This window comes from Capra hircus, chromosome 13 (genome assembly GCF_001704415.2).
Source record: "Capra hircus breed San Clemente chromosome 13, ASM170441v1, whole genome shotgun sequence".
Classification (NCBI taxonomy): domain Eukaryota; kingdom Metazoa; phylum Chordata; class Mammalia; order Artiodactyla; family Bovidae; genus Capra; species Capra hircus.
In genome coordinates, this window is record NC_030820.1 from 78,481,411 (window position 1) to 78,501,462 (window position 20,052).

Genomic DNA, 20,052 nt, shown 5'->3' on the forward strand with positions numbered 1-20,052 from the left:
ACCCCCAGCCCCCGGCAACCTCCAGCTGTTTCTATGAGTGAGACGATCCTAAGCACCTCATCGAAGCAGAACCCAAAGCCCCGGGCTCTTGTGTCGGGCTTATTTCCCTTAGCGCAGTGTCTTCAGGGTTCACCCATGCTGTAGTGTGTCTCCCAATTTCATTTCTTTTCAAGGCTGAATAATATTCTGTTGCACGGATATACCAACATTTTATTTAGCAGATGAGTTTATCCACTCATCTGCTGATGGACGCTTGAGTTGCTTCCACCTTTTGGCAGCCATGAATGATGTGATGTTGCTATGAACCTGAGTGTACACATAGCGATTTGAGTCTTTGCCTTTCGTCCTTCGGGGTATTTGCCTAGAAGTACAGTTGCTGTGTCTTATGGTCGATCTGTGTTCACTTTGTTGGGGGGCTGCCGTGCTATCTTCCTCATCTCATTCTTTCTATGCTGCTTCATAGAAATCGAGTCCGTTTGGTTTCACTTAGTCAATGCTGCAGGGACCATCTTTGGACGTGTCTTCTTGCACACACAGGAATGTGTATCAAAGGTAATCTCTGACCAAATCAATGCTGTTGGGCTGAGGTTGGACTTAGTTGGCACATCTATTTCTCTGGAGTAGGGGTCGAGTCTCCTTTGCCAAGTCCATGAATACCTACCATCTCACCCTCCTGCTGCTGCTGCAGCTGCGCCCAGTAACTCCCCTTAGGACATGGCAGAGCCACCTGCGGCCTCCATCTACTGAAAGGCAGAAACACAGCCCTGGTGACCTGGCCTTCAGCTTTGTCTGTCTGTCTGTCCTGAGGCTGTGTGACCCTCCAGCTCCGCCCTCTGTACCTCTTGAAAGTGCCCTCCTTTTTGGGATTACCAGCAATTCAGCAGTCATCTTTCCATCTGCCAGACTTACTACCCTCAGTAGTTCCTGCTTAATTCATCCCATCCATTTAGTTATTCCTACTTTGACTCTGCCTCTTCCAGGAAGCCTTCCCTGCTTACTCCTACTCCTTCTTATCTCTTTCTTTTCTGAACTTAACAATGATAATGGTAGTTTCTGGTACAATCTCTATATTACCTTTCAAACTCCTTACACGAGCTCTTTGGGGGAAAAACACTGTGGCCATTTACATTTTAAGAGGAGGAAACAAGCACAGAGTGATGAAGTAACTTGCTCCAGGTCACCACGCTGTTGGGTTTGGCAGAGCTGATTCCAAGCTCAAGCAGTCGGGCTTCAGAGTTTTGAAATTTGCAGGGTGAACCTCATGCGTCCTGCTTTTGCCGCATTTCTGTCTGAACTTTGCTTTGTCACACCATCAGAAACCAGGAACCACCTGGCATCACCTCTCACGCACAGCAAGGCTGATGCCCTTCCCGAGAGCACTGTGTCTTTCCCTCCCCTAGTGTTCTAGGTGGATGCAGGGGCTTCTCGGTCCTTCTCATCTTTGTCTCATTATCATCTGTGAGTTAGTCTGCAGGCTGTTTTCCAGGAAAGACAGGAAGTGATTTCCTGTCATCAGTGGAAGTAGGCCGATGGCACAGGATTCTTAAAAAGAAAAGTCTTTCTGTTTGTGAAAAAGAGCAAAGGAGACACAGCCAACTCGAGAAGCAGAGTGAGTCACTGACCCTCACTTTGCGATGAACAACATTAACGTGTTAAACTGTATCGATGCCTGTAGATATTAGACCCTAAAAATAGGCAAACAAAACCTCAGTCCCTGATTTCAGTGGTTCACAGTGGAGCCAGACTGGGTGGTCAGAATGCAGTGACAAGGAAGTTTGATCAATCCTAAGAACAAGGCATGGAGAAGGGCCGCTTCACGCTTACTGGTATGTGAGTGTATGTGAAAGTGTGCGTGTGTGTGTGTACGTGTGTGTGTGTGTGTGTGTACGTGCATATGTAAGAATGTGCAAGGACATAGGCGTTCATGGATATGCAGGAATATTTGCGAGTACGTGTGTGTGAGAAAGTGTGAGTAGGTGTGCATGTGTGATTTTGTGTGTGGGAATATATGTTTAAGTGAGTGTGTACGTCTGTGGTTGAATGGTAGATGCTAGGTGTGTGTGTGCGCCCAGTCGTGTCTGGTTCTTTGTGACCCCATGGACTGTAGTCCCCAGACTCCTCTGTCCACGGCATTTTCCAGACAAGAGTGCTGGCGTGGGCTGCCAGTCCCTCCTCCAGGGGATCTTCCCAGCCCAGGGATCTCACTTGCATTTCTTAGGTCTCCCGCATTGGCAGGCAGCTTCTTTAGCACTGGACCACCCAGGAAGCTAAGTCTCCCTGAAGAAACTGACTGTTTTCATTATCTGTTGCTGTGTAACAAGTGACAAAACCTAGTGGCTTAAACGGCTTACAGGTTCTGTGGGTCAGAAATCAGGGCTTACTTAGGAGCTGCCTGTCATCAAGGCAGAGTTTCATCTGAAGGCTCGGCTGGGGACGGGTCAGCTTGCAAGCTCTCACACACAGGTGGTGGGAAGGACTCGGTTTCTCGTGGGCTGTAGGACTGAGCCCCGCCTCAGTTCCTTGTCACAGGAGCCTCCGTGTGGGACACCTCACCACTTGGCAGGTGGCTTCCAACTGAGCAAATGAGCTAGCGAGGTGGCAGTGAGCAGGATGGAGGCTGGAGTCGTTGTCACCTAATTTCTTTTTGTCTTTCCTTTGGCTGTGCAGGTCTTAGTTGCGGCACGTGGGGCCTCTGTTACATCATGTGGGGCCTTTGTTACATCATGTGGGGCTTCTGTTAGGTCATGTGGGGGGGCCTCTGTTACGTCCTGCCGGGCTTCTGTTACGTCATGTGGGGGCCTTTATTATGTCACATGGGGGGCCTCTGTTACGTCATGTAGGGCCTCTGTTAAGTCCTGCCGGGCTTTTCTTATGTCCTGCAGCGGTCTCTGTTACGTCATGTGGGGCCTTTGTTACATCATGTAAGGCTTCAGTTACGTCATATGGGGGGGGCCTCTGTTACCTCACGTGGGGGCCTCTGCTACCTCACGCAGGGCCTCTGTTACGTCACGTGGGGCCTTTATTATGTCACGTGGGGGGCCTCTGTTAAGTCATGTGGGGCCTCTGTTACGTCATGCGGGGCCTCTGTTACCTCACATGGGGCCTCTGTTATGTCATGCGGGATCTTTTTGTTGAGGCACACAGACTGTCTAAGTGAGCATGGTTGCAGCACCCAGGCTCCAGAGTGCGCGGGTTTCAGGAGCTGCAGCTTGCCGCTCTCTAGCTGTGGCTCACGGGCTCATTTGCCCAGGGGGATGTGCGATCTTCATTCACCGACCAGGGATTGAACCGGCGTCCCCCTGAGTTGCAAAGTGTATTCTGAACCACTGGACCACCAGGGAAGTCCTGTCACCTAATTTCAAAAGTAACAGTCCATCACTTCTGCCACTTTCTATTTGGTAGAAGTGAGTCAGAGGATCCAGCCTACACTCAAGGGGGAGGGCCTTACATAAGAGTGTGAACACCAGGAGGCAGAAATCATTGAGTCATCCTGGAGGCTGCCTGTCACACGTTTGCTCTGGTCGAGCCTTTAAGGGTGACCGGAGTTAATCAGGTGACTAAGGGTCAGAGGGTGCTGCAGGCAGAGAGAACCAGTGAGCAGAAGCACGGAGAGGGAAGAAAGCCCACGGCATCGGGAGAAAGCAGTGCCCGCGTGGCTGGCATTAGCTTGTATGTGTGCTCACACACACGTGTGTTTGCGTGCACATGCATGTACACACAGGCTTCCCAGATGGCGCTGGTGGTAAAGAACCCACCTGGCAAGGCAGGTAGACATAGAGACGTGGGTTCCATCCCTGGATTGGGAAGACCCCCTGCAGGAGGGCTCAGCAACCTGCTCCAGCACTCTTGCCTGGAGAATCCCATGGACGGAGGAGCCTGGCGGGCTACAGTCCATAGGGTTGCAAAGAGTCAGACATGACTGAAGCAACTTAGCATGCCTGGACACATGCGTGAACACACCTGTAGTTATGGGGAGGCATGAGATGAGTCGAGAGCACATATTGGCTGCAGAGGCAGTATCACCAACAGGGAAAAAAGGTAGTTCTTGCAGGGAGTGGAAAATCTTAGATATTACAGTGGTAAATGGTCCTCCAGAATGCAACCCTGTAGTATATTTGAGGTGTTAGAAGAGAGGGTCAATTAGGAAAACACTGTCCAAAAGGAGCCTTGTAATGAGAGTGATAAGGAAATAAAGGTCAAGAAATTCTGATCTGACAAAAGCGAGAGAAGCTGTGATTGGATACTTAGAATCTATCAGACATTGTGTTAAGCATATTCTATGTTTTCTAATTCAATTTTGCAACAACTCTGTATAGTTTGCACCTGTACTATGCTTAGTCACTCAGTCGTGTCCAACTCTTTGCGACCCCATGGACTGCAGCCCACCAGGCTCCTCTGTCCATGGGGATTCGCCAGGCAAGAATACTGGAGTGGGTTGCCATGCCCTCCTCCAGGGGATCCTCCCAACCCAGGGATTGAACCCAGGTCTTCAGCATTGCAGGTGGATTCTTTATAGACTGAACCACCAGGGAAAACCCAATTTGCACCTGAGGGAGGAGGAAACTGGGGTGGGCAGCTCCTGACGTGGCCCCCAGCGATCCTTACCCGCTGGTGTTCACGCGTCTGTGTAACGCTTTCCCCTTTAATGTGGGCTGGACCTAGTGACTAGCTTCTAACAAACAGAGTACGGCAGAAGGTGTAAGATGTCATGCCTGTGATTAGGCTATAAGCATAGATTTCTTTATAACCACCTAACCCTTGGACTGCAAGGAGATCTAACCAGTCCATCCTAAAGGAAATCAGTCCTGAATATTCACTGGAAAGACTGATGTTGAAGCTGAAACTCCAATACTTTGGCCACCTGATGTGAAGACCTGACTCATTTGAAAAGACCCGGAGATTGAAGGTGGGAGGAGAAGGGAACGACAGAGGATGAGATGGTTGGATGGCATCCCTGACTCAAAGGACATGAGTTTGGGTAAACTCTGGAAGTTGGTGACAGACAAGGAGGCCTGGTGTGCTGCAGTCCATGGGGTCTCAGTGGGTTGGACACGACTGAGCGACTGAACTGAACTGAGTCATGTAACTGACACTCCTCTGTCGCTTTCTCTCTCTCAGCTCTTCTCATGTGGTTGCTCTGATGAAGCAGGAGAGATCCAAGTGGCAGCGAACTCAGGTGGCTCCTGCCATCTGTCAGCAAGGATCTGAGGCACTTACTCCAGAAGCTCCCGAGGTGCTGGATGCTTCAAACACCAGAGGCATGAGCTTGGAAGTGAATCCTTTGTCAGCTGAACTTTCAGATGAGACCACAGGCTCGCCTGCCACTTCACAACCTGTAAGAGACTCTGAACAGAGGAGCCAGGGGAGCTATGCCTGGATTCCTGATCCCTGGAAACTGCGAGGTAACAAAAGTGTGTTGTTTTAAGCCTCTAACTTTTGAAGTTATTTTATTATTTTCAATTTTTTGGCCACACTATCTGGCATGTGGAATCTTAGTTCCCAGACCAGGGATCGAAACCGTGCCTCCTGCATTAGAAGCATGGAGTCTTAACCCCTAGACCACCAGGGAAGTCCCAGGTGGTAATTTTAAAATGTAGCAATATATAATAAAGAAACGAGCTCAGAGAAGCAAAGGCACTGGTCCAAGGTTACACAGCTATGATCCCAGACCTGGGCTACTAATGCTCAGCTCAATTCTCTTTATCATCCCCCCTGCGCCTCTAGAGTCTAGATCACGATGGCCTTAAATGCTGGCCCCAGGAGTGGGGCCCCTTTCATGAAGGTGATGGGAAGCTGGGGAAGGTTTTGGTGGGGAGTGACGTGGGGTGGGGGAAAGCTTGTGTCTTCTTGAGTCGAATGTCTGGATTCCAGCTGGCAGTGGCTATCCTGGGAGCCAGGGACATCGGGATCATGTCAGAAAGACCTTGGAATGTTCTCAGGGATGAAGCTGAGGGTCAGAAGCAGCAAAAGAAATGCCCCCTTGGTCTCCTTCCCATCACGGTTTCCTGAAGACACCTGTGTTCAGAAGGAAGGCAGGCAGAAGTCCGAAGCTGAATCGAGGTGCTGCCTCCGTTTCCCGGGACAGTCACGGACTCCTGAAGGTTGTGTTCTCTGTGTTTGGGCCATCACCACAGTGGCCTCCCTCTGGATGCTTGACCCACGCTCTCGGGCGGGCAGCATATCTGCGACCACCCGTGGCCCCGGTGAGAGCTGCTCAGGAGGCTGGCGCCTTTCATTTCCTTGTAACAATAGTGCTGGAAAATAGCTTTCTGGACTTGGCCCCAAACTGATAATTAAAGGAACGCTTTATCGCCAGCAAGGGCAGAAGCGTCTACCAATGGCCTTTCAGAAAAAGTAAAAAAATAAAAATAGCCTCACTCCCTTCAGTGTCTTTGTGTTCAAGTGGAAATAGCTGACAGGTTTGGGAACAGCCTCAGCTGTTTATCTCTCCTCTGTTTTTCTGCCAGGGACGCGAAGGGACGTTCTTCACAGGCTGAGAGTTTTATTTGGTTTCTGATTCTGCATGGATCCAAAGTCCCCATCGGTTCTGTCTTTGGCTTCCTGCGGCCATGTTGTTAGAACACGCCTTAGGGTCAGCTGCAGGAGTCCACGCAGACCTAGGCAAGGCCCAGGCCTCAGAAGCAGGATGTGAGAGTGCGGGCTCTGCACTCAGATTGCCCCGGAAGCCAGCACTGGTTCTGGCATTCTCTAGCTGCGTAGACTTGGGCAAATTACTTCAATTTTCTGAGCCTCAGGTTTCTGACCAGTCACCTGGTTGTACCTACCAGCCAGGACATCATGAGGATGAAAAGGGAAGATGCAGGGAAAGCATTTGGCTTGGCACCTGGCAGATATGAAGTGATCCAAAATCTTAGCAAGATATTGATGCTAGTGGGGGTCGGGGGGTGGGGAGAGTTTGGAGGGTAGGAAAGGGCCAGCCTGCAGCCCCCAAAGATCATACCCATGGGCCTGATGCTGCTTAGTTGAAGCAGCGTGTCCTGGAACTTCCCTGGTGGTTCAGTGGTTAAGATTCTGAGCTTTCAATGCAGGGGATACAGGTTCAATCCCCAGTCGGGGAATTCAGACCCCACATGTTGCATGGCGTGGCTGCCCCCAAAAAAGTATAACCGTTTAAAAGAAAGGCTTGCTGTCCTCCAGGAACACCAGCTCTGGGGCCTCCCTAAAATTCGGATCTTTGTTGTCCTGCTTGTCGTCCATGAGGGGCCGTAGTCATTGATGGTAATCAGGTTATTAAAGATGGTAAAGAGGTTAATCATGTTAGGGATTAAGGATACCACAGATGGGTTTGTATTTGTCTCGGGTTGTTTGAAATAAAAGATCCAATTGATGTGTGTGTGTTAACAAGACTTTTTTTTTTTGCTTTTGTGATTGAAGACGTAATCCTGACTAGAGGCTAAAAGGTCTGGTGTGATGGAAGGAGCCCTGTAGCGGTCTGGACGTCTGGTCTGAGGCTGACACGTGTTCTAGCGCCCCCTTGGCTCAGCTTCCCTAAGTGGGACGGCAGCAGCCGGCATCTCTAACCGTGTGGTCGTCCCTCCCGCTGCGTATGTGTGCCTTGGGGCAAGCGGGCTCAGCAGTCTCCGCCTTTGATGTCACCTGTAAAACAGGGCTGATAATCGCCCCAGCTTATGGGACTGTTGCGAGTTTACTGGGGATGCGCCTCCCTTCGCCAGGTGTCCGGCACGCGGTGGGCGTCGACCGAGAGTGGGGCTGCTGGAGGAGCGTCCTTGGGGGGGAATACTGCCTTGGAGGGGGCCTCCTTGGGGACGGAGCCTGAGCCGGGACAGCAGAGCCTGTGCTTTGCTGGGGGGGCACCCCCACGACAGAGGGGCAGGAGAGAAATTGAGTCAGCCTGGGGTCTCAGCTTTGGCCTGTTCCGAGTGGTGGGCAGATGAGAGGGGCTCTGGCGTGTGAATTGCACAGAACTGGTCCCACCGTGAGGCAAGAGGCTAGACTCTGTGACCCTGTGTCAGCTGGCCGATGCTCTCCGGGTGGAGGTGGGGGAGGTGGGGCTTCCCTGTGCAGGAAGGTCATTTGCTGGGTTGGGAGGAGCTGGGAGCCACGGGATGCCAGTCCTCACTCATGCACCGTAGGTCGGGCCGGGTGCGCCTGGTAAGGGGTGAGGGGCGGCACCCACAGGAGCTTCTGCCCCTAAAAGATGGAGACACCACGGTCCTCGCTCTCGCCATGCAGACTCTCGTGGGATCACGGCCTGTGACGGGGACTGGGACTGCAGATCGATCGACTCATGCTTCCTGGTGGCGTTACCCACCTGGACCCCATGCTTCGTCTCCGCTGCCCTGGCGCCGTCCGGCAGTAGCGATGGGAAGGTGTCTGAGCCCTTTGCACGGTCTTTCCCTTTGCTGGAAATGAAAGCAGCCAGAGACATTGCCCCTCAGAGGCCAGAGGGATGAGATCCTGGGGGCTGCTTGATGTGAGAGAAACTGCTGTAAAAAGCACATTACCACAGCGATGGAGAGAAGGATGTTAGCAGGCAGTCCCCAGGGAAGCGAGGTACCTTGGCCAGTCATCAGAAAGCTTCCCAGGGGTGTGAATAGAATTCTTCCCTGTGCTAGAGGCTGAGCAATTCCAGGCCATGAAATTTGCTGCAGTTCGGTTCTGTCCTTGCAGATAAAGTGGATGGGTGTTAGAATTTGACAGATGAAGTCCCCTTGGCTAGGGACTTAACCACAGTGGGCTAGGAGACAGTGTCCCAGGGCTGTAGGAGGTCGGGGGGCGAGTACTAGAATTAAGGAGAGGCAGGGCTGAGAGAAGCTGTGTTTCATAAACTAAAGACCTAAGACACAGCACAGAGTCAGCCAGCCTCAAATCGGAGATGAGCCTGGGAGCAGCCCCACCCTTGTGATTGGGGTGTGGAGCCCAAGCGGAGGTACTGTGGAGCAGGTGTGTGGGCTGGAAGCTGTGCGTACGCTGGTTTCTCTGTCTGCCCATCCATCATCCATCCATCCATCCATCTGTCTATCCATTCATCCATCTATTCATCCAGCCATCATCCACCCATCATCCATCCTTCCACCCATTCTTCACCATTAATTTTAAAATTTCTGTTGAACAGTTAATGCATTCACATGGAAAAATTCAAATAGAACAATGGAGTAAAAGGTAACAAAAGTAGCAACTTGGCTTTCCTCCCTAGAGAATAAGTCACCAGTTTCTTTTGGTTCTTTCCAGAAATATTTTGCAGTCATACAAATGTATCAGTGTGTGCAAATGGCAGAAAACTGTATTCTAGGCTTTGCTCTTTCAGCATGTCTTTAAGACACAGATGGCAACTATGTCAGCTTGGGCGAGCTCAGGGTGTGCCACGTATGTTTCAGGAACCAGGGTGAGTGCAGAGAATTGTAGACCCAGGCTTTGAAAAGTTCTGCCAAGTGGCCTCCCAGAAATTGAACATCAGTAAGATCTAATTTTTCAGTTTCTGTCTGAGTAGGGACAGCTGGAGTTTCATTCATCTGCAGTACTTGACATTAAATGGTTTTCTTTGCTACTTCTCCAACCTCCCCCCAAATAAACTAACAGGGCATTTTCCACTGATGTTGCTGAGTAACCAGTTTTTCACAACAAAGCTATGAACAACTTACCTGTTATTATTCTAGCAACGTTCATACCTATTGCTGAAAGAGGGCTCCCTTTATCCACACATGTAAACTGGATTTTCATGCCAATTCTTCACTTTCCCCAACTTTTCACATCTATAGAAAAGGTAAAAGAATAATACAATGACCAGCCAACCTTATCCCTTCACCGATTATTGGCGTTTGACATTTTTTTTTTTTGCCACATTTTTCATTTTTTTGCCACATTCCCCGCCCCCCCTGCCCAAACCATTTGAAATTAGATTGTGGACATCATAATTCATCATCTCTTGGGAGTCTGCATCTCCTAAGAACTAGGACATTCTCTTACGTATCTACAATGCTGTCATCATGCTCAAACACTTAATAATTGGTACAATTGTTTTATCTAGTGTAAAATTCATATTCGGAGTTTCCAATTACCTTCTTATTGTTCTTTGAAGCTACTTTTTCCTTTTCTGATCCAGTCAAGGATTCCTCATTACACTCAGTTGTCATGCCTCTTAGAGATCTTTACCCTAGAATGTTCCCCACACCCCCTTTCCATCGACTTTGTTCTTTCTGCTCCACAGGACGCTGGCATTAATTTTTTTTTTTTTTTGGCCACATACCACGGTGCATGGGACCGTGGACCCCTGACCAGGGACTGAACCCTGGATTGGAAGATGGCGTCCTGAGCAGTGGACCACCAGGGAAGCCCAACCCTGGCAATTTTTGAAGAACCAACCAGCTGTCTCCTAGAGTGTTCACTAACTTGGATTTGTTTAATTATTGCCTTCTGACTAGATATAGAATAAATCTTTTTGGCAAATGTCATACACAGGGGATGTGTTTCACTTACCACCGGGTCCCTCTGGGAGGCACGTCATGTCAGTTACTCTCCATCATTGGTAATGCTGCTTCTGAGCACTGTGCAAGGTGGTATCTGCTAGTAAAGGGACTTCTTTCCTTTTATCGGGAATAGTTGAGGCCGACAATTCTGTTCCAAACAGCCTTTCTTCAGTGGTTTTAACATCCGCTGATGATCCTTGCCTAAATCCATTATGATATTGGCAGTTACAATCTCTCATTCTGTCTTTCATCCTACAGTTGTTATCTGGTGATTGCACGTGTGATAAGTTGCATTAGTCGTGTCCAACTCTGTGCAGTCCTATGGACCATAGCCTGCTAGGCTCCGCTGTCCATGGGATGCTCCAGGCAAGAATAATGGAGAGGGTTGCCAAGCCCTCCTCCAGGGGATCTTCTTGACTCAGAGATCGAACCCATGTCTCTTACATCTCCTGCAAAGAAACCAGCAGGGTTCTTTACCACTAGCGCCACCTGAGAAGCCCTATTATCTGGCGTTCTTGTGTCAAGGAGGGCTCCGTCTGCCTGTGTCTCCCCCTCACCTTTAAGTTTCCTATTTTTAGTGTCATTGTGGTCTTACAGAGCCTCTGCACTTCCCACAAGATTTGGCCAGGTGCAGCCCCTCCAAGCTGACTTCTTTGGCCTTCTCACAAATCTCCATCAGTTTTGAGCAACTTCCTTACTTGCTTACACAACAGAATGTTCCCCCAGAAATAGAATCAGTCATTTCCCCTTTTAGAAGAGGCATGGTATTTATTTATTTAGTTGTTTATTTATTTGACTGAGCTGGGTCTGCATTGCTGTGCAGGGGCTTTCTCTGGTTGCAACGAGCAGGGGCTTCCCTCTAGTTGCGGTTCTCCAGCTGCTCATCACAGAGGCCTCTCTTGTTGCGGAGCGTGGGCATGCTAGGGGAAATGATCGATGCTGGGTGTGCTTTCTTGTTATTACTTCTAGCTCTTTTGAGTGCAGAGCTAGGACACGTTTGTATTTAGATCATGAGTTCATAGTGATACTGCCAATTTTTCCTCACCTCTCCTCATTCCATGTTTGTATCTTCATTCTCCCATAGTGAGAGTCCTAATTTCAAAAAAAAAAATGTAATATATTACTCATTTAATCTATTAATGCACAGAATACTTTCAGAATTACTGTTCTTTTATCACAAATCTACTAAATCAAGCTCAGAGTTTCCTTGCAGTTCCTTTTGTCCCATCCGCTGAGGGTGTCCAGTTGGAATATGCATCTAAAAATTACTTGAATCAATTATTTTCTCTGTGGATTACATTATTTATTTGCTGTAAGATAGAGTTGTTTCTGCTTGTTTTCAATTTTAGGGTTTGCATGCTTCTATTTCTTTTTATTTAATTTACATGGTTCAAAAGCAAAACTATATCAAAGGTTATACTCAAAAGGATATGCCTCCCTTCTCGACCTTTGACTCCATTCTCATCTACACACTATGGCAAATAGTTTTCATGAATTTCTGGATTTTTCTTCCCATGCTTTGTTTTGATGAAACCATCACACCCCCCACCCCACACTACTGTTTTGCACCTTGCTTTTTCCCCTTGACGATGACAATATATCCAAGAAATAACTGCATATCAGGTCATAGGCTGATTCCTCTTCTCCTTCTTTTTTCCTTTTTTTTAAACACTTTCATATTATTCTAAGTGTGGCGGTACCATATTTTATTCAATTACTCTCCCATGGATGATCATTTAAATTTAAATGATTTTTCATATTTGCTATCACAAATAATGCTGCAATGAATAGTCATGCGCATATTTTTCATATTCATGGAGTTATATGTCTGCAAATAAATTCCTAACAGTGGGATTTGGCAGGTCAAAGAGGAAAAGCATATGTAAATTTACCAGTTTGGTAGGGGAAAAATAACTCATGGAGATTTAATTTGCATTTCTCTTATTATGAATAAAGTTGAACATCTTCTTATGTTTGTCTCTTTTGTTCATGTCCGTTGCCTATTTTTCCAACAGATTTTTGGTCTTTCCCCCCCTCTATATTTAAGAGTTCTTCATATAGTTAAGAGATTAGTCCTTTATATATATACGTATGCCTATGATATGGCTGTAATATATTATTAGCTAAAAAATTAGTTGCAGATATATTCTCTTGGCTCTCACTTGTTTTTTGAGTTTTCCTATTTTAAAAATGTCATAATTCTTCTTTTTAATTCATGTATTTTTATAGTCTCATAACTCTAGGTTGAAATCTGAGATTTCTCATTCTTTTGTATGTCTTTATTTAACTCACTACCAAGACTTGATGTTTCTTTCCTCTTAATATTTCTTGAATCTGTTATTTCCCTTTCACAGACCGTGATTAATATCTTAGTGATTGTGCCCACGTGGCCATGAGATCTATTCTCCTGGATCGAGATTTTCTGCTCCTAAGCAGCCTGAATAATCTTCTTAGACCTCTTAATATTGCCTCGAAAGTTTCAGAGGTTTTATTGACTTTTGGAAAAAATCTTTTTTTTCCATCTGTTCTTCAGATTGGATCATTTCTGTTGACCTATATTCTAGGTGAGCAAGGCTTTCCTGTCATTTCCATTCTGCCATTACACTTGCCCATTGCGTTTTATTTCAGATACTGTGCTTTTCAGACCTAGAATTTCTATTTGGTTTCTTTTTGCATCTTCTTTTCCTGTTGAAGTTTTCTATCATGTTTATTATGATCAGGTATTCCTTTAAATCTTTGGGCAGTTATGGTAGCTCTTGAGAATGAGCTACATTTTCCCATTTCCTTGAATGATGAATAATTTTGTTTTTATCTTAAACATTGTGAATAGCATACCATAAAAACTTAAGATTGTTTTACATTTCTAAAGAGTGTTTGGTTTTTGGATTTTTTTTTTTTTGTAGGCAGTTGACTTGATTGAAATAAAATCATAAAATCTGTCTCTTGAATGGTGGGTAATATCTTAATTTAGTGTTTTTTTTAACCCTTATCTAGGCTTCTTGGAGTCTTCCTCATGCTATTCAGGGGTTAGACCGGTCTTCCACATTGCAGGGGGATTCTTTATCTGCTGAGCCACCAGGGAAGCCCAAGAATACTGGAGTGGATAGCCTATCTCTTCTCCAGGGGATCTTCATGACCCAGGAATCGAACCAGGGTCTCCTGCATAGCAGATGGATTCTTTACCAGCTGAGCCACTAGGGAAGCAGCCCGAGATTTGGGCAAAGTTTATACACAGACTTTTGGAGCCTCTCCTCTCTGTGTCTCTCCCTTTTAGGATTCCCCACGTCCCTCACTTTCTTGCGGCTGCAGTTGCTCCGAACTCTGTCTTCCAGTTATTCAGGCCGGAAAGATTGCGGGTTTTCCATCAGAGTTTTAGCTTCCTGTGTAGCACTGACTGTGCCCTGACCTGAGGCTAAGGAAGCGTAAAAAGTTGGGAAAGCTGCCCCTTGCCATTTCCTTCTCCCAGGGCCATGCCTCTGGGAAGTCCACGTGCTTTGGCTGCCTTTCCAGTGCCTTCACGTAGTGGTTCCCTCTGCCCCCTGAGTTTGTTGCTGTTATTTGTGGGAGAGTAAGTTCAGTAGGAGCTTACTCAGCAAGAAGCAGAACTCTGATTAATTTGTCAAAAGCATTTTCAGCCTTCCCCTCTCTGTCAAGAACTGGCTCCTCTTACTTGTCACGTGTTATAGGTCAAGATGTACGTGGCAAAATACTTGCAGTTCCAGTTGTCGGTTCCTCTGTCTGTTGGTGCCTTTACTGTGCAATGGATCCAATCACAGAGTCTTCATTTAACCATGGAGAATGAAATTATCAATGTGCTGTTTGAAAATAAAGATAATATTTAGAAGAGTAGCAAGCATGTCTAATTATTTCTAATGATTAGTATTTATACTTACTCAGTGGAGGGTGTAATTAAGAGCATGTTCTAAAGGAATACAAACCCCTCAATACAATTAAGTATCATCTTGCATTCTCTGTTACCCATTGTTGCTAAAATTAATTCTGGTTTTTCCCATTTTGCTTGAAGAAATACCCTTTTACCTATCTATACCTTAACTTTCGGCTTGCTCACAGGTTTCCTAGCAACTGGGCTAATGAATGCAGTTTTTTTTTTTTTTTTTGTATTCTGGTATACTATGCTATTTTTAAGTACCAAGATACTGCCTTTAAAAAAGGTAATACTGTTATTTTGGTATTTTAAGAAATCTGAAGCTGAATCATTTACATCTTGATATTTCAAGAGAGCTTTATGCTTCCTTGAGAGTTTTAATTGAACAAAAGATCACCTGTTTAGAAAATGTCTTTCTCATCTCCATTAACCTCAAGAGAAGGAAAAAATAACATGTATTTGACAAGGCAAAGCGTGTGTTTCAGAGCTGCCACTAATGAAAGTTCTCTGTGTAAGTGTGATGAGAACTTGACCACATTGGAACTGAAGTGGGGACTTCTGCAGCCACAGCTGGACCCGATGATTCTGCAACCGTTTATGAAAACATGAAAGCGCTCAAAGGTGAGCGGGCAGCAGTTTCCTTAAAGAAAACTCCAGGCTCCTATCAGGAAAAAAATCATACTCTCTGTGAAGAAATCAGCTATTCCAAAGGATCTCAAAGTTCCTTGAATATGAAAGTGTCAGAAGGAAAATACCTGAATTAGCTAACTCTCTCCTCTCCATTCCTCTGAGTAGGTTTTTTTTTTTTTTTTTAACATCTTGACAACTTTTCATGACAAAATGCTCGGGAATCAACTGTGACGTCACTGACACACACTTATTTTTTAGTGATTGCATTTAATGAATCATAATATTTTTTAGAAATTTCCCAGTTATTAAAGCTTCCTTTTATTTTTATTCAATGTTGAATATGTTATTTTCCTAGCACTTTGTTGGATTTTATATGCTAATAATTTGTATTAAATGTGTAGCATGTACCCTTGTATTTTCTGTACTTATTGTAGTGCTCAACGTTTCGTAATGTTTATACATTTATGTATTCAGCTTACAGTGGATGATTCATTTCGGTGGCTTAAAATAGGTTTATTCATTTCGTACACTTTTTGATAAAACTGCTGTATTAAATACAAAATGCAGGGATAGTCATTTTCCAGTGGTACCTGAACTCATGTGTCTGGCCACTAGTACAGTTGTATCTGCTGTTGAATTCCTGGGAGAGGATTCTTATCTGCGCTCTGCCAACCTCAGAAAGGCAGGCTGGGCGAGGACCAAGTCCTCAGAGGCTGCCTGGTGGATGAGAAAGGATGGATTCAGGTGCTAGACAGAATGCACCCCCACGTTTGAATCCCAGTTTCAGGGTTCACTCCTCTGAGCCTGAGTTTCCCTGTTTGTAAGGCGAGGATCGAGCTCTGTCCACACTAGGGGGTTCCTGTGGTCATTAAACGAGCACAGGCCAACGTGGCTGTCTCCTCGGAGACGCTGGCCCCGTGTTAGCCTTCTGTCGCGCCTTCCCTGAAGGAGACTCCCTGCTAGAAAGCAAGCACCTGGCAACAGAAACGGAGCCTGGGCACCGCAGCTCGACGGCGGCGTCATCCTGGGCACCGCGGCTCGACGGCGGCGTCATCCTGGGCACCGCGGCTCGACGGCGGCGTCATCCTGGGCACCGCGGCTCGACGGCGGCGTCATCCTGGGCACCGCGGCTCGATGGCGGCGTCATCCGTCTGACGACCCTTGGCTCCACTGGAGGGGAGGCAAGGGTCTGTGAGCCCAGAATGAGCTCACTCCGGGGGAGCCGGGGAGGGAAATTGACAGAGGAAGATGGACTGAGGAGTCTAGAGTCAGAAAGCCCCCCCGACTCACATGGCATTTACATGTTCTCTTTGGACTGCCTTTCAACGTGAATGAAGAGTAAATTGAAACGTGGGAGCTGCAGTGTGGGAGCCTGTGCCTTTGTTCATGGAAGTGCAGTGAGGCCGCCCGGCAGGAACCAACGGAGCTGTGAGAAGGTGCTTGTTTCAGAGAGCCTTTTGGAAGAGCGGTAGGGAGGGTGGAGGGGGCATTTCTGCCTTCCCTTTGGAACTGAGTTAGACCTTGCGAGCAGCTTCAGGAAACCTCGAGTTAACTATGAACACTTCCCATGAAATTAAAAAGACGCTTACTCCTTGGAAGGAAAGTTATGACCAACCTAGACAGCATATTGAAAAACAGAGACATTACTTTGCCAACAAAGGTCCGTCTAGTCAAGGCTATGGTTTTTCCAGTGGTCATGTATGGATGTGAGAGGTGGACTGTGAAGAGAGCTGAGTGCCAAAGAATTGATGCTTTTGAACTGTGGTGTTGGAGAAGACTCTTGAGAGTCCCTTGGACTGCAAGGAGATCCAACCAGTCCATTCTGAAGGGGATCAGCCCTGGGATTTCTTTGGAGGGAATGATGCTGAAGCTGAAACTCCAGTACTTTGGCCACCTCATGCGAAGAGTTGACTCATTGGAAAAGACTCTGATGCTGGGAGGGATTGGGGGTAAGAGGAGAAGGGGACGACAGAGGATGAGATGGCTGGATGGCATCACTGACTCAATGGATGTGAATCTGAGTGAACTCCGGAAGATGGTGATGGACAGGAAGGCCTGGCGTGCTGCGATTCATGGGGTCGCAAAGAGTCAGACGCGACTGAGCGACTGAGCTGAACTGAACTGAGTGACACCACAACACATGGTCCCATCTCTTTCCTTGCTGAATAATTCAGAGTTCAGCAAGCGTAGCAGCCAAGAGGCAAGCGTGCGTGTGTGTGAGTGTGTGTGTGTGTGTGCACGTGCATGTGTGCGCATGCATGTGAGTGTGCATGTCTGTGTGTATGCATGTGTGTGCACACGTGTGCGCACACGTGTGTGTTTGTGTGTATGTGTGTGTGTTTGTGTGTGTGCTTGTGTGTGTTTTTGTGTGTGTGTTTGTGTATGTGTGGGGGGTGGTCGTTATTTGTGGTGATTCCAAGTTTATTCGATTTTTTCGAACCTCCGTCTGTTTATCTGATTCCATGACATGCATCTAATTGCTTTGAAAATTTTGGCGACAAACCCTATCTCGCTCAGCCGCCACCCAGGCTGTGATGAGCTCCCAGTGCAGCGCGCCACGCATCACTTCCCCAAGTCCGTTTTTAAAATACTGGCGACACTGTCTATCTCATTAAGGCTTTGTACCTGCACTGATTACGCAGACTCATCCACGGGAGGGAGACGTGGGTTACGAAGCTTTAGCTCCCCTTCAGCCCCCACTGTGGGCAGGCCCGCCTGTCCCACTGCTGTGAACAGGAACTTTCTCCTCTGACCACAAGCACAGTACTGGGCACACGATGGGACCGTGAATCGACTCACTCAATATCCCCGAGGCGCTGCCTAGATCCAAATGTTTATGGACGATTTCTGGGGACACTCTCTCCAGTCATTCAAAGCAGGACTCAGTTCAATAGATGTCTGTTATCCGGTCCCAGGATGGCTACTGGGCTCCCCAGGGGGCTCAGTGGTGAAGAACCCGCCTGCCAATGCAGGAGACCTGGGTTCCATCCCTGGGTCGGGAAGATCCCCTGGAGGAGGGCATGGCAACCCACTCCAGCATTCTTGCCTGGAGAATCCCAGGGACAGAGGAGCCTGGCGGGCTACAGTCCATCTTCCAAATGCTGAGATACAGCAGAGGACAAAGTGATGAGAACCCTGAACTTACTTTCTGGGTTTAGGGGTAGGAAGCATAGACTTCAATTATTAATTAAAGATAATAATTAATCAACAGATGTACCCCAGAGGGTGATAAATGCTAAGGAGCAACATATAACCGGGAAGAAAGGCAGACAGTGGGTGCAGGAGGTACCACATCGTGCTGGCTCCACAGACGTACCCACTGCCCGACTGATGGGTACTGGCCGGAAGCCAGGCCACTGTCAGCAGGTCAGGACAGCTGATTAAAGTCTGGCTGGAGCGGGGTGGAATGGATGTGTCACAGTGACTTTGGGACTGTCGGTCCCCGAAGACTTCCTCGTGGGGCAGGGCAGGCGTGGGGAGAAGGAGGGGATGGCCTCAGAGTGTGGAGTCCACCCTGGCATATCTTCTCTGTAAGGTCTTTATCTGCTCTCTCTCTGGTGGTCCTCCTCTTTCTCTGACCAATGCTTATTCATACTGTACACCCTAGTTTAAACAGCACATTCTCGGGGCCGGGGAGGGGGTTGGCTGTTCCCCAGACTAGGTTGAGGGGCTCCCCAGGTGGCGCTAGTGGTAAAGAACCTGTCTGTCAATGCAGGAGATATAAAAGATGCTAGTTCGATTGCTGGGTCGGGAAGATCCCTTGGAGGAGGGCATGGTAACCCACTCCAGCATTCTTGCCTGGAGAATCCATGCACAGAGGCACCTGCTAGGCTATGGTCCGTAGGACCACACAGAGTCAGACACCGCTGAAGCGACTCAGCGCACAGACTAGACTGCAACCCTCTTCCCAGGATTGCTCAGCCCCCAGCGCTTTTCCATCACCACCATGTACCCCTGTGACTTTTTGGTGAGCCTGTCATTTCAGTTAGACTCTAGCAGCTGGACGGTGACTTCACAGCTACCCGAGGCTAATGGCACAGTAGCTGCCCTTCCCTGTCCTCTGAGCTCAGGGTCTTGCTCGGTGCCTGGAACATCCTACAGGCAGGGGCTCGAGAGAGAGAGAGGGAAAGAGAAGGAAAGAATGGGTGCTGAGAAAGCATAAGGGAGACACAGAGGCAGTGGCGGGCTCAGGAGGTGGAGGAAAGTGCCACGCGGGGAGCTGATGTCTGTTCCGTGCTGAGGGGCGAGGAGGCATGTTCCAGGTGGAGTTTGAGGGTGGGCGCTCCAGGGAGATGGGAGAGCAGGTGCAGACGCGGAGGTGCGGAACCACAGTCTGCTCGCAGAGCCATCTGTGCACGGAGTCCGGGGAAGGATGTCAGGAGGAGGGACAGGGAGCAGGGTGAATGAACCCGAGGCGGTCGGCAGAGGTCACAGTACAAAGGACCTTGTGAGCATGTTTGGCCGTGGGCTTTGCCCTGGGGCTCAGTGGAAGCCACTGCTTTTTTGTGAGTGGACGGTGACGTTTGTGTTGTAGAAAGATGATGGGGCATTGTGGAGTCAGGGTGGCGGGGCAGGGAAGGTACCGATGCTCACTGTGATAGATCCGGAAGCTAATTCCTGTCCTTTGTCCCAGCTTCTGGGACAGGAAGCTGGACGGTGGCCCCCACCACTGCACCGGCCCTCTCTCCATCATGAGGGCAGCATGTGAAACGGCAGCTGGGGTTGGTATGGACTGGTGAAATGAGAGGTGTTCTCCATGCCCCTGGCTGCCATCCAGGTGGCTGGAAGGGGGCACACTTGGGGAAGTCTCCCCTACTCCTGGGCTTACCTCATGGCTCAGTTGGTAAAGAATCTTCCCAGAATGCAGGAGACCCAGGTTCGATCCCTGGGTTGGGAAGATCCCCTGGAGAAGGCAGTGGCGACCCACTCCAGTATTCGTGCCTGGAGAATCCCATGGACAGAGGACCCGGGCGGGCTACAGTCCACGGGTTGCAAAGAACCGGACATGAACGAGTGACTAACACGTAAACCCTTTCTCCCAGCGCCTAGAGGGCGGCTCCTGACTGAGGCTCTGCTCCTTGTCTGGCC

At 48.2% G+C, this 20,052-nt stretch overlaps 1 long non-coding RNA gene across 2 annotated transcripts in view; it reads left to right on the forward strand.

The window, feature by feature from the left end:
* The window catches only part of LOC106502801, a 37,308-nt gene extending 30,922 nt beyond the window's left edge, over positions 1-6,386 (forward strand). For both annotated transcript variants that reach the window (XR_001296461.2, XR_001919086.1), the window contains exons 2-3: positions 5,119-5,402; positions 5,872-6,386. This is a non-coding gene — a long non-coding RNA (uncharacterized LOC106502801). The remainder of the gene's footprint in view (positions 1-5,118; positions 5,403-5,871) is intronic.